Source organism: Spea bombifrons, chromosome 2 (genome assembly GCF_027358695.1).
Source record: "Spea bombifrons isolate aSpeBom1 chromosome 2, aSpeBom1.2.pri, whole genome shotgun sequence".
In the NCBI taxonomy this organism is placed as follows: Eukaryota; Metazoa; Chordata; class Amphibia; order Anura; family Pelobatidae; genus Spea; species Spea bombifrons.
Window position 1 is genome coordinate 118,886,085 of NC_071088.1, and position 13,013 is coordinate 118,899,097.

General features: G+C 39.9%; 1 protein-coding gene across 2 annotated transcripts in view; it reads left to right on the forward strand.

Moving 5' to 3' along the window:
- Nucleotides 1–1,907: 1,907 nt before the first annotated feature.
- RARG (retinoic acid receptor gamma) overlaps nt 1,908–13,013 on the forward strand; it is an 80,085-nt gene continuing 68,979 nt past the window's right edge. Inside the window, exon 1 of one of the 2 annotated variants that reach the window (XM_053456225.1) lies at nt 1,908–2,046. The gene's annotated coding sequence lies outside the window, so the exon portion shown is untranslated. The remainder of the gene's footprint in view (nt 2,047–13,013) is intronic. The other variant, XM_053456226.1, reaches the window with a different exon arrangement.

A 13,013-nucleotide genomic window follows, 5' to 3' on the forward strand; every position in this document is an offset into this window, starting at 1 on the left:
AGCTGGATAGTCAGATGTTGGTATCAATCATTTCATGGATAGCCAGATGCAGAATCAATCAGAATCAATGTTTTATGGGGGAATATATTTTTCTTTAGAGGCTGAACTGTTGTGAACTGTGTTATATTTTCTGCCCTGATTAAGACTTAGTTTAGTATCATCTTATTTCATACCATGTGTTGTTTGGTGTATTTATATTCCATCCACCTATTTGATTGGTTGGACATGTCTCAATCCACATGTTTGGTGGGTGCTAACCTTTGATATCCAGATGCTTTGTGCATTTTTCTTCCCAGATGTTAGGCAGTTGCCTCCCCTCTCTTTAAAGATTATGGGTGGGATTTCTCCAGATGTTGTTACAAATATATAAAGACAGGATTATATATGTCTATGCATCTGTATTCCAGTTATGTTTAAAAGAAACTCCCTTCCCTCCTCCTCTGTGTAGGTTACAGAAATCAGAACCACAGGTGGACAAAAATACAAGGTTTGGTCATGTCCTTGGCGAAAGGCAGCTGTGTCCATCTGTCTATCCTAAACTTCAGTGGGCTTCTCCTGTTCATTTTGCGGGGCCCAGTTACCTGTTTTAGGGTTAGCTCTTCATCATATATAAAGAAGCCAGTGTTGAGTTGAAAACGCAACTTTCCCAATAACCCCCTGTTCAATCTTCCTTTTGGTGGCTTCTAAGTTCTACATGGTGAAGCCTGCCATATAACCATACTTGGGAGCTTTAGAGAACAGAATACCCGGAGCTCTTGCTCCTCTGTGGGAGTGGCTTTACTAGGAGGAGGGCCTATCCACACTAGAAGGCACTAAGCATGGGCGGGATTAGCTGCAGGCCTCATTAAATGTAGTGGGAGGAGAATTGGACTAGGAGTCAGTGTTATTAAATGGCACTTTCCTGCTCCGGAGAGCGATACAGTGACACGGAGATCTAGGGAAGCAGCATCTCACCCGGAGACTCTGGGTGAAACCCAGACAGTTCCCAGGTATGCTTACACTGTACCTATTAATTTCCTTCATTATAAATACAGCCGATCATCACTCAGCTGTCATGGGGAGATCCACTTCTGTGAAAAAAGTTTCTTTGTCCCCCTATTCTAATTTGCGTCCCTGCACCCTATTATATGCATAGAGCAGTCTGATTTGGGTATTATCCATAGGTACCAAAGAGCCACTACTCTGACCTTTCATTCTCACATTGATTCTTTTTATTTTCACAAGGCATTTTTCCCCACTGTACAGATGATGCCAGCGACAAGAGTAGCAAGATTTCTAATGGAAAACAGTGCACATTTGCTACTTTTTTTTATACCTAGCCCTTAACAAAAATGTTTATTTCTGTGAAATGGAAAATCAAATAACGTTTCTGTTTTGGTGCTGCAAAAGCAAAACTTCTCCTTTTCAAGTGTTGTTTGTTTTAAATGTAAACGCCATTACTAAATATCATCATAATTAATTATCTATCTATGTATTGAGCTATCTATTGCAGTATCTATCTATCTATTGAACTGTCTATCTTTCTATTAAACAATCTATATTTCTATTGAACTATCTATCTATCTATTGAACTATCTGTCTATCTATTGAACTGTCTATCTTTCTATCAATTGAGCTATCTATCTATTAAGCTATCTTTCTAACTATTGAGCTATCTATCTATCTATCTATCTATCTATCTATCTATCTATCTATCTATCTATCTATCTATCTATCTATCTATCTATCTATCTATCTATCTTGTTTCATTGACTAGAATAGTTCAAGCAAAAGAAGGGGATATACAGTTATGTGTTTTCCACTAAAATTCATTCTGTGGTTTGCGAGCAGAAAAAAATGTGCTTTATATTTTGTGAGTGGAGTCACATGATCTGGGTTATGAATAGCAGATTGTAATGAGTTGGTAGTGTAAGTAGGAGAGGAGGCGAGAGCAGTCTTACACACATACACACACGCTGTCTGTGCTGGGTGACGGGACACAGACACATGCACTCAGCCAGGTACGCTTGGTGATTTAACTGGTTAAAGGCACTGCTTGCGGACAAGGTGAGTGTCCAGTGGCTGTCTTCACTGATGTCAAGAGGGGGGAGAGAGAACTCCCTATTGTTTTCTTTTAGGGGATTTTAGAGGGAGGAGAGAAGATTTCTCATCTCAGGAAGTTAGAAGAGATTTTTTTCTTCTTTAATTGAAGCCGGCTGGTGCCCTTTCCACCCCCTTCTCCTCTCAGTTCTTTCCTCTTCTGCCCCTTTGGTCATTTCTACCCTTTCTGGTCAGGAGCCAGGGCAGAACCTCTCATAACACGTTGCCTTTTTGTTTGGCTGGGGAAGGGCAGAGGTCACGGCTGTCATCTCTCATAGTCTAGTATACTGGGTTTCTTTGCACCCCCTTCTTTTTAACCCATTATGTGCCTGACAACTCTCACCCACACAAAAGGTTAACCGTATCACTCTGAATATTTAGATTTGTTGCGTCGTGGGGATTATTACTTTTTCTGTGTGTGTTTTTTTTTACTCTTCTGTCAGTCTATCTTTTCTATGGCTCACTTTCTTCCTGTCGCTTCACTTCTTGATTGTTTTCTATTTTGATCTGTGACTTTCTTGACGTTCTTTTTCTCTCTTTTTTTACTTCTATGCGCCGCAGACCTCATATACTTAAGTTTGAATCGTGGCTTCCTGGCATCTGCTTAACTCTTAAGTTTATTGCTTCTAGAGACATGCTCTGTACCCTGGCTGACAAAATCAGACAAGTCATTTCTGATCTGTGCAAGCAGCCGCTCGCCCGCTCTACCTAAGATCAGTGAGTTCTATTAACCACAAAATAGTCATGGTCACCACTTAATGCACTTTTCCCCCCTCTTTTGACTGTGGTTTTTACTTTGTAGATCTTTGTTTCCTTCATTTCTTGACCCTTTCAATGCCAGGAAGCTTAGCAAATCAAGAGCACCTCTTCTTAAAATGTTTTTTTTTTGTTGCACCTGAATTAGTTTCACTTAGTTTCCTAAAACTTGAACTCTTCATGTTTTTAACCGTCTCTCTGCCATAATGTTCCTACAAAGCATCGCTTAGTAATGTGTTAATTATTGCTTTCTTAACTTCTTTACCTATCAGAAGGACTTACTGCCTAATTTTCTCTTTGGACGCAATGCATTAATACTTTAATCCTATTGTGGTTATATAGTGTTGCAGAGCGGAATCTTATTAACTCTTTTTTTCCCTAGTTCTTTTCTGCCAGCTAGATGGCATTGCCTAATTAATCTTTCTGCTGCCAGATAGAACGCCTTGTCTGTGGCGCATATCAAACGGCGTTACTTAATTTAACTCCAAGCATGCCAGGTAGTTTTTCTCCTACAGATGAACCGTAATTAGATTGACGAAATTTACTCTGCCATCTATAAACTGCTCCTTAATGTCTGTTTAAATGTGGTGGGTCATAAATAATGACAATAATGATCTTGATCTCCAAGAAGCCATAGAATGCTTTAAATGCTTTACTCATTTAATAGTACACGGTATTCTCTCATCAAAATGAGGTGCAATACCCTTGGCTGCCAGCAGGAGTCCTCACTATCATTCATCATTTTTCTTAAGATTTTATGGGGAGGAGGAGGAGAAGGAAAGGGGTGTCTGGGGGAAAAGGAGGTGAGACGAGGTGAACTGAAAGGAGGGGTTGGCAGCGGGGTAATAATAACAGCACCCTTTCCTGCCCCGCCCTTTACCCCCTGGAGCGGTGTCTGACTCGGGCTCTGATTTTGTGTGTGGTACCGCAGGAGAATGATGGTGAAGGATGGGGGATTTGGGAGCCCTGCATTGATGCTGTGATGTGGTTAAGTAACCACAGAGTTGGTTTCGGTGTTGAAGACGCTTAGATTGTAGGGAGGGTGACAGAAGTGGTGGAGAAGCCGAGTTGTTCTGTCCCGGGTTAACAAATTAAACAAATGCATAAACTGTGGGTGCTTTGGCAGGACATTATGATATCATGTGTTTACACCAACCTGGAGGTTACCTATGCGGCTACGAGTAAACACAAATATCTGGGCATGTATTTATACGCATATTTCAGTAATAAATACCAGCAGTAGAGTAAAAATGTCCTTATTGAGTGAGTTTGTAACTTTTTTCTCCCGGCTGGTAATTCTCAGAATGCAAAAATTAGAGGTGGGGTTACTTATTTATATCGAAAGCATTTATCTGAAGGATAAATATTGGAGATTCCATCACACTATATATATATATATATATATATATATATTGCTTGACCCGTCTTTTATATACATCATGGACATTTCAGCAGCACCACTAAATTTGAAAGTATATGTTTTTAGAGAGTTCTTCCCTAGTTCCCTGAATTTATATTGTTGACAGCTGGTAAAAAGAATTCCTTTTGGTTACGACTCGGTATCAGTGATAGCATACAACCTTACTAATATTTTCATAGTAAGTTTTAAAAAGAATCAATACTTTTTATATACCTGCCTTAGCGAAACCTCACATTAGTACTCATTCAGCTGTATATATTTTGTCTCGTGTTCACCATAGTTATCCGGCATCCTTTTCATGTCAGGTGTAATAGCGATATATAATTTATATTTCCATTATTGTGGATATAGACTTGCATGGTTTATTTCGAATTGAGTAAGTGATTAAGAAAGTCGTCTTTTTTTTTCTCTGGCAGCAATAAGAATTGCGATCAGGATGAGCCTCAGAATGTAAAAATCAGTAGAAGTCATGCAATTTCCACAGTGTCAGCTGAGCGGTAGTCATATTATTTAAGTTGTGTGACTGGAGTGTTGTACAGAAGGGTGCGGGCTGCACATCAAGGTCCTGTCTCGGAGTTTATAATTACATTTGTGTGTGTCTGAGCCAGCTTGAAATAAAGAGATACAGGGCGTGTTAGCATAAATATGTCTCAGAAGTGACATTAGGAAAGACGTTAAAAACAGGGCTGGGAAAATCTGCGTTATGGACATTCTTGGAGTATAACTCTCAGCACAATCAGCCCAAAACTTGGCTGAGCATTCTGAGAGTGAAAACTCAGTGGTGTTTTTCGGCACCTCCATACTTAAAAGCTCACCTTGGGTCCAGTTGTTTTTCCCCAAGTCCTCGGTAAAAATAATAAGGAATGAGCACTGGGAAACGTTCCGCTAAAGCAACTTTCCTGGCTGAATCGTGAACTCAGTGAACGCTTTTACCTAGTGGGAGCCAAAAGCCTTCGGGCTTCACCCGAGATTCTAAAGTAGCAAGTGTCTAAATAGTCTATATAGAATGTAGTATGACATGAGAAGTGTACGTAAACAACACTTAGGTTAAGCGATGACTGCGGTCCTACAGGGGAAAATAAACTATGTAAGTGTGTTAGAACACCCTTGTGCGTAGCTGAGTGAGCCCATGCACAAACCCCCATTTACCAAGTCCAGTAAATAAAGCCTTGATGTCAGGAGTCTTCCTTGAGGGCAAGGAACCCAAAAGTGTTTCAGACTGAAGCATTGCTAAGCATAAGGCCCCAAACCTCAAAGCAAAGTACTTCTTAATATTCTTAACTGACCCCTGAAGAAGAGGGACATGAATTGTCCTGAGGCTATTCCGCTATCTAACAGCATCCATAGCATTGCACTAACCCAGTGAGGAGACCTTATACTTACAGTTGTACCTCTTTCGTACCACACTTTGAATTCATTGTTGTAGAAGATTCATGAATATTAAATACGAGCTGATAGGAAGCCTGATCACTGGGTCAGTGTGTTTCATTTCTGGGTGGGGATATGTTTGGCCACACCCACTCCTGCTCATGTCCCCACCCTCTGTAGCCCTAGCCCTGACCCTCGTTCCTACCGCCTATAAGGAGTGGGATAGCCTGCGGTGAGGAAGTTCCTGGGTATACTGAGGGCAATAAGCCAAGATGCTTGCCTCTGGAATAAGCAGCTGGTTAATGAACATAATCAATGTACATAATTAATTATCATTAAAAAGATAACCCTTTAAAGCCCTTGACCCATCCCAAATGCTATAGATACTTTCTCGTGCGCTGTTAATCTTCCTTCTCACCATCCTGACCTTTTAACGTGAAGGAAATTTACAAAGCGCTTATGTGTTGTTGGGGTGGAGCTTTGGCGTTTTGCACACATGTAACAGTTCTTCAATGGTCATCTTCTGGTCTGCTAACCCCAGTGAGCTCCTCCTTCCAGAAGGGTTGAGTTGCTCCTGCATAATAAATAATTAGTCAGTGAGACTTAAAATTGGGACTTCACTAGCAAATTCACTAGCAAACTTCCACTTTAGTTAATACGCTTCCATCACTATCTTCACGTTATTAGGGAAATGATGTAATATTACTATTAGAATTATAGTTACTGGACCATTCACGTGGTCCAGCATATGAAGAGCCCAGAACTGATTCTTCCTAAAAATGGTTAATCAATATCACAAGTGCCTGTGAGTTGTGTTACCTGGTTTTTAATAGTTCAGCGGTTTGATTTATTGCTTGCATTATATTTCATCATATAATTTCCATGGAACTCATTATGTTGGTAGTATAGATGGTATCACCTCAGTAATAAAAGTTACTTTCATCTAAAGTAGAAAAAAAAAAGCACACAATATTCCTGTTTTGAAGAATGTGTTGGATGCATTCTTCAGGTAACCTGGAGATGAATTAATGCATCCACTTCCAGGTTAGCCGTTATTAAGAAAGTCTCTTAAAAACTTTGAAGCCATTTTGTAAAATATCAGTTTGTATTCTTTTTGCAGGGAGTGTCATAAGTATGCGTACATGCGGTCAGAAATGGTGTAACAGAGGCTGCTGCAGGGTAGGATTAAATACAGAGGTAGACTTGTGTCTGGGGTGCGGAAATACTAAAAAACCAAGAGAGCTTTGGGGTAGGATTAAATCTCAGTACTGATATATTTTGGGGAGCTACAGGTGGTTGTGACCAATATGTGTACTTGGACTTTTAGATTACAGATTACTGCCTTAAAGTTATACCCACCTGGAATAGCCCAGAATCATTTTTTCCCCTCAATTACCAATGTAAGATATGTTAGTGGTATCCATAAAGTCATTCTGCAATGTTTAATATTGACTTCTGGAACTAGTAGTGCCTCGTACCCTATCTGTGTGTCTGAAGATCATAAGAACGGTTATCTCACAGTTTTTCTATAGACTGTAAGATCTCAGACCTTACTTGAGCTATGGCTTTAAGTTTAGTGTTATAGATTTGCATAAGTTTATTAACCTCTACCATTTCTGTTGGAAGGTTGTTTCCCCAACCTGGGACTCCTTCAGTATTGAGGATATTGTATGGAAATGCACTATATTCTTTAATGTCACGGTTAAAAACTGTTCCCCTAGAAGGCCATTTAATGAACCTCCTATAGATCAATGGACCTGTTAGCGTCTGGTCAGTTTTATTTTTACCTGATCGCACGCGTGAAACATGGGGGATCCAGAGTTTTTATAAAAATAACATTTGTCTACATAACAATCCTATGATGATATGCGTTGATATTGCTTTTTGATACTTCGCTTGATACTTGATGTTAGCGAGGGAAATAGCAGATTAAGTAACCTGACGTTATACCATAGAGTTATTTCTACTGTCCTCCTGTCCACCACAGTGCATTGTACGGTGATGGTATGTCATCTGTTTACAATTCCTTTGAGTTGTAAGATCATTGACTTGTATACATTGTTGTTGTTGTATATAGAGAGAGATTCACATCCATCCATGTGAGTCACACTCCGGTGTCTCCTTTGGCTTTAACCGTAAGTGCCAGACAGAGGTCATGAAGTCACGGCAGTGAAATTCAGGTTAATGAATAAGGTACTGTTTTACCGTAATGGGTTATAATTATATTCCGTGAGTGCAGGAAAACATTCCCCACCCTGCCCGTCCATGAACGCAGGATGTCTAACTATGTGTTTGTAAGTGCAGGACATCCCATCTTCAAGACTCTCCTTCCAAGTCACTTCTCAACTTCAGCTTTCTTTTTCTTATGCATATAAGTGTGAGACTTGATAACCCCCTACTTACACCAAAGTCTCTGGCAAAACACGGGACTCATGTTCCGACTAAATGGTAAACTCTTTAATTACTATCTGTGAGGAAGCCTCCTCGCCTGTCGGCATTGCCCGCTGTCTACATGTGAGCGAGGAATTCCTTTACTTGGCCCGTTGGTTAAAGGGCTGTTACAGTCCCTCTCTGTGATCGTGGTGTTCTCTCCGTATACTTGTAGAATTATCCGTACGGGGTACTCCCGAGCACCTTGCTGCCATGTGAGACTTTATTCTTATTATTTATTGTTTTATATAGCGCCATCATATTCCATAGTGCTGTACAATGGGACAGAAAAAGCAGTATTTAACCCCTTAATGACAAAGCAAACTGCATTGGTTTTAATGGGTTTAGGGACCGCCCATTGTCCTTAAGGGGTTAACAACAATTTGACTTACAGAAACAACAGGTGAGGAGGGCCCTGCTCAAACGAGCTTACAATCTAATCAATATGTGTGAGCAGAACCATATATTGATTATTTGTATTACAAGAAGATTCCCGCACATGGCATTTCTGGATGCATACTTTACTGTCAAATTACATGCGTGAACTGTATGTATAATGCATGCGCATGCACAACCTTTTATTTTTCTAAGTGTAGCCGCAGTTTACGAATGCCACGGTCCATTCCTTAACTGCAGGATTCCCTTTACTTGCTGAAAATGAATTCAGGTCTCACCCCCTCCCCCGGCACCCGGTAAGCGTAGATTTTATTTTAATGATCCCAGTCTTGAAGTTCTCTTTTTTTCTGTGGGTGCCTCTTACTGCCAACCCATCCCCCTACTAATAACCCTTCTGGAAATCAGGATACGGGACCTCCCTCTCCCAAGCCAGACATGAGCTACTAATGAGCCGCGGGTCTGGACTCGCCTGGAAGAAGGGAATAAGGAGCATATATCACTTTATTTTATTTGAAATCAGCCAAACATAAGAGGGATTGAGAGAGGACGGCGTGACTGAATAGGAGCCTTGTTCATTCAAGCCCCTGCGTTTATTTAAAAGAAATCTTGGACACAGAACCAGAAAAAAAAACCATTTCAAAGTATACCTGTACATGTGTGCGTATGTGTGTGTGCGCGCTTGTGTTTGCACAACACTGTTATTGTTCCCCACGTTTTTATATACTTTGTAAATCTGAGCCGTAAATGTAGTTTTGTCAGACTTGGGTCGTTTTATGGAAATTTAGAAGGTTACTGCCTGCATGGAATAAAATAAAATCCCATGTCGGGGGGGGGGGGAATACAGGAACCAATTATTTAAGGTTCGTTTTAAGCCTCCGCCAGACCCGTTAAGTTTTGTCGGCTGAACATATTGTGTGCAGTAGCTCTATGTACATGCAGAGCTTTATGGCTAGACGTTTGGACGAGATACTTGTGAATGCTCACACATAATTAATGATAGGGATTTAGACAAGAAACCAACACATTGTTTCTTTAAATATGATAAATTTCCCTGATCATTCTTCGTCGCCTGAGGCTCATTTTTTTAGTGTATGCTTATTTTTGTTCTTTTAACATAGTCATAGTGATACATCACAATCTATCTATCTATCTATCTATCTATCTATCTATCTATCTATCTATCTATCTATCTATCTATCCATCCATCCATGTATCTATCTATCTATCTATCTATCTATCTATCTATCTATCTATCTATCTATCTATCTGTCTATCTATCTATCTATCTATCTATCTATCTATCTATCTATCTATCTATCTATCTATCTATCCATCCATCCATCCATCCATGTATCTATCTATCTATCCATCTACCTATCTACATGTCTGTCTACTACATTACATTTAGTTATAGAGCGCCAGCAGATTCCGCACTGCTATAACAATAGAGAGTGCAGTAAAAAGGATCAATAACATTAAACTTGACAAGATACAATTTGACAATTAAGATGAACACATGTTACGACCTACTGGTACAGAATGAGAAGATGGCCCTGCTGCAAGGTTAGAGTAAATTAGGAGATTCGGGAGAATCAGAAGGACAGGGACTTGGGTGAGAATGATTTGGTTGTAGCGAGGGTGATGTGGAGTAGTCGGGGGCCTGGAGATCTTGAAGGTTGGATGGTATCTTCAGGATGCAGGTAGGGGGTATAAGGAGGGCAGGTTGTATGCATCCCTGAATAGGTGGGTTTTAAGTGAGTGTTCAAAGTTTGCGTAAGTAGAAAGCAAAGTGGTACCAAATGGGTACAAATATTGGGTATGTGAATGAGAAGAAGTGATAATATTAGAAGAGAGACACAAGTCCTGTGAAGAATGAAAAGTTAAGAGTCTATTCAGAGTTAAGAGAAGAGATATAGAGGGGATCTAGCTCTTTACGGAAAATCACTCTTTTACAAGTGTGTGGTCTAGTAAAGAATCTGTTATCTAAATTGGAGGAGTTGAGTTACGTACCATTTAGGTGGGTCGGATAATATATTACACATGGTTATCAGACTGCCTTTGGCTGGGATGGTGTACAATCACAAATCAGCCTGTTACTTTGGAACTATGTGCAAGGATACCTTCCTGACATCACATTTTATTATCCATTTTCTATTGGACAGAAATATCCCTATTTTGAAAACTAAAATTGTCTTTGAGACGGCTTTTTAGTTACCTGCAGACGTTGACAATACGTTCCAGAAGATAAATTATTCCGGAAGGCCTGAGCAGCATGCCTGTTATGTTTAGATATGTTTTTCATGCAAGTATATTGTTGATATATATGTTTGTATCTTTTGATAATGTTACTTTGAGGTTTATTTTCTAAAGTGAGATTTGTCAGCAGAGTTTACAGGAGAGTTTTGGTTTCAACTCCCTGAATTCACCATTCATTATAAAGGGCCAACACGGGCAGGTTTCTCCATATGTGTATTTCATGAGCTGACTTTATACACCTGTTAGCAATATGTGTGACTGAAACACTTACATTGGATAATTAGCAGAGGTGTCCCAATACTTTTGTCCATATAGTGTATCTCACTGTTGAACAAGTTAGCTCATTTATCTTATTTTCTCAGAAAATAATCTGTAGAATATTTGAATAATTAAATATATGGAATTTGCACTTCTACAATAATCCAGCATGGAATATTCCAGAATAAATTGAAATGGAATGGATTCTGTAACTCAGTAACTACGGAAATAGAAGTAATTGCGTCCTAGTTTGCCCTGGAATCTATCCAACCTTTTTGCGGTATGTGCATATGCTGAGACGGATAGTCATAGTTATGGATATAGCCCATGAATATATATATATATATATATATATATATTTACTGTATTTGCTCAATTATAAGACGACCCACCCAAAATTTGAATATTAATTTAGGAAACAAAGAAAAAAGCCTGAATATAAGACTACCCTATAGGAAAAAAGTTTTACTAGTAAATTAATTCACATGTAAACTATTTTTTCATATTTAATAAAACTATGATTGAGAAAAAAAATTTTTTTGTTTTTATTTCCTTTTATTTGGCAACCTGCCCCCAGTTATGCACATCTGCCACCCAACCTGCCCCCTTATATGCCACTCTGCCCCCCAGAAATGCCTTATACCCCCTATATGCCACTCTGCCCCCAGATATGCCTTTGAACCCTCTATGTGCAGCTCTGCCTCCCAGATATGCCTTATACACCCATATATATCTATATCTATATATATATTCCACTCTGCCTCCCTGATATGCCTTGTAACCCCCTATATGCCACTCTGCCTTCAGAAAACCATTGAGCCCCCCCCGTGCCACTCTTAACCACTCCCCCGACTTACCAGTGCATCCCTTTACTTGTGACCCATGCTTCAAACTCCTTGGTGTCTAGTGGGGGAGCCGGTGGAGGTCTGTGTGATGCAGACCTCCGCTGCTGGTGGCCAGTACTTCCTCCGGGGCTTCTGTAACGGAGCGTCGGCATCACATGACCTTCTGGTGCTCCACCATAGAAGCCTCGGCGGAAGTGCCGGCAGTACCGGAGGTTGTCTGTGCGCATCCCACAAACATTCAACGGCTGCGTGATGAGCACAGACAACCTTCACTGCTGCCGGCACTTCTATGGTGTAGCACCGGAAGGTCATGTGATGCGAGCGCTCCATCATAGAAGCCCCCAGAGGAAGTGCCGGCAGCAGCAGAGGCTGCCATAGAGGAGGATCCAGGTCCCCTGCAGCGCTGCGGGGGATCTGGATCTTAGTCTTGTAGTCTGACATTCAAGCAAATACGGTATATATATATATATATATATATATATATATATATATATATATACACAGGTGTACATATATATATAAATATCAATGCCTGGGTTCACCGGTAACTTTCTTCTGATTCAGCATGCTGCATAATTAAATAAATCAGATTTTTTGTACATTACAAAGCCAAGGAGGGTCGTTCATAATCTACAATGTAGTCCATGAAATGTAGTCCATTAATCTCAAATGAACTCAACTCAAAAGAATACTTTAGTAGTGAACCATTTCAAGGTTTCACCCATCTTGCGAAATGTAACACTTGTAATACAAATAAATGCAGCATTAGGAAATAATTTGTAGCACCGCTGAATGCCTCAACCCTACCCAGAAATAATGTCCTTATTAATGTTTTTGCTGGGAACATTTAATTGGCAAGAGACACAAAAGCAGACACTTGATTGGTTGTTGCCATATTAACTAAAAAGCTGCTACACGTTTATGTCTTTAATTTACGTGATTAAACTGTCAGAGGAAAGAATAAAATGACAGATCTGCTAAGGATTATTTGCTTAACATATTAGAGAGAACCCTTAATGTCTACGTGAAATAAAACGTTTAACTGTTAATCTGGCACTGCAACAGTGTATACTTTGTACCTGTTATGTCTTTAGGGTTTGGGTTATGCTGCCAAAATTACGGTTACATTCAGCATGTCAGATTTTAGCCCGCGGTCCGTAGCTTTTGTTCGACTTTCAGCTTTCATTTTCTATCTTCTGCTCTGG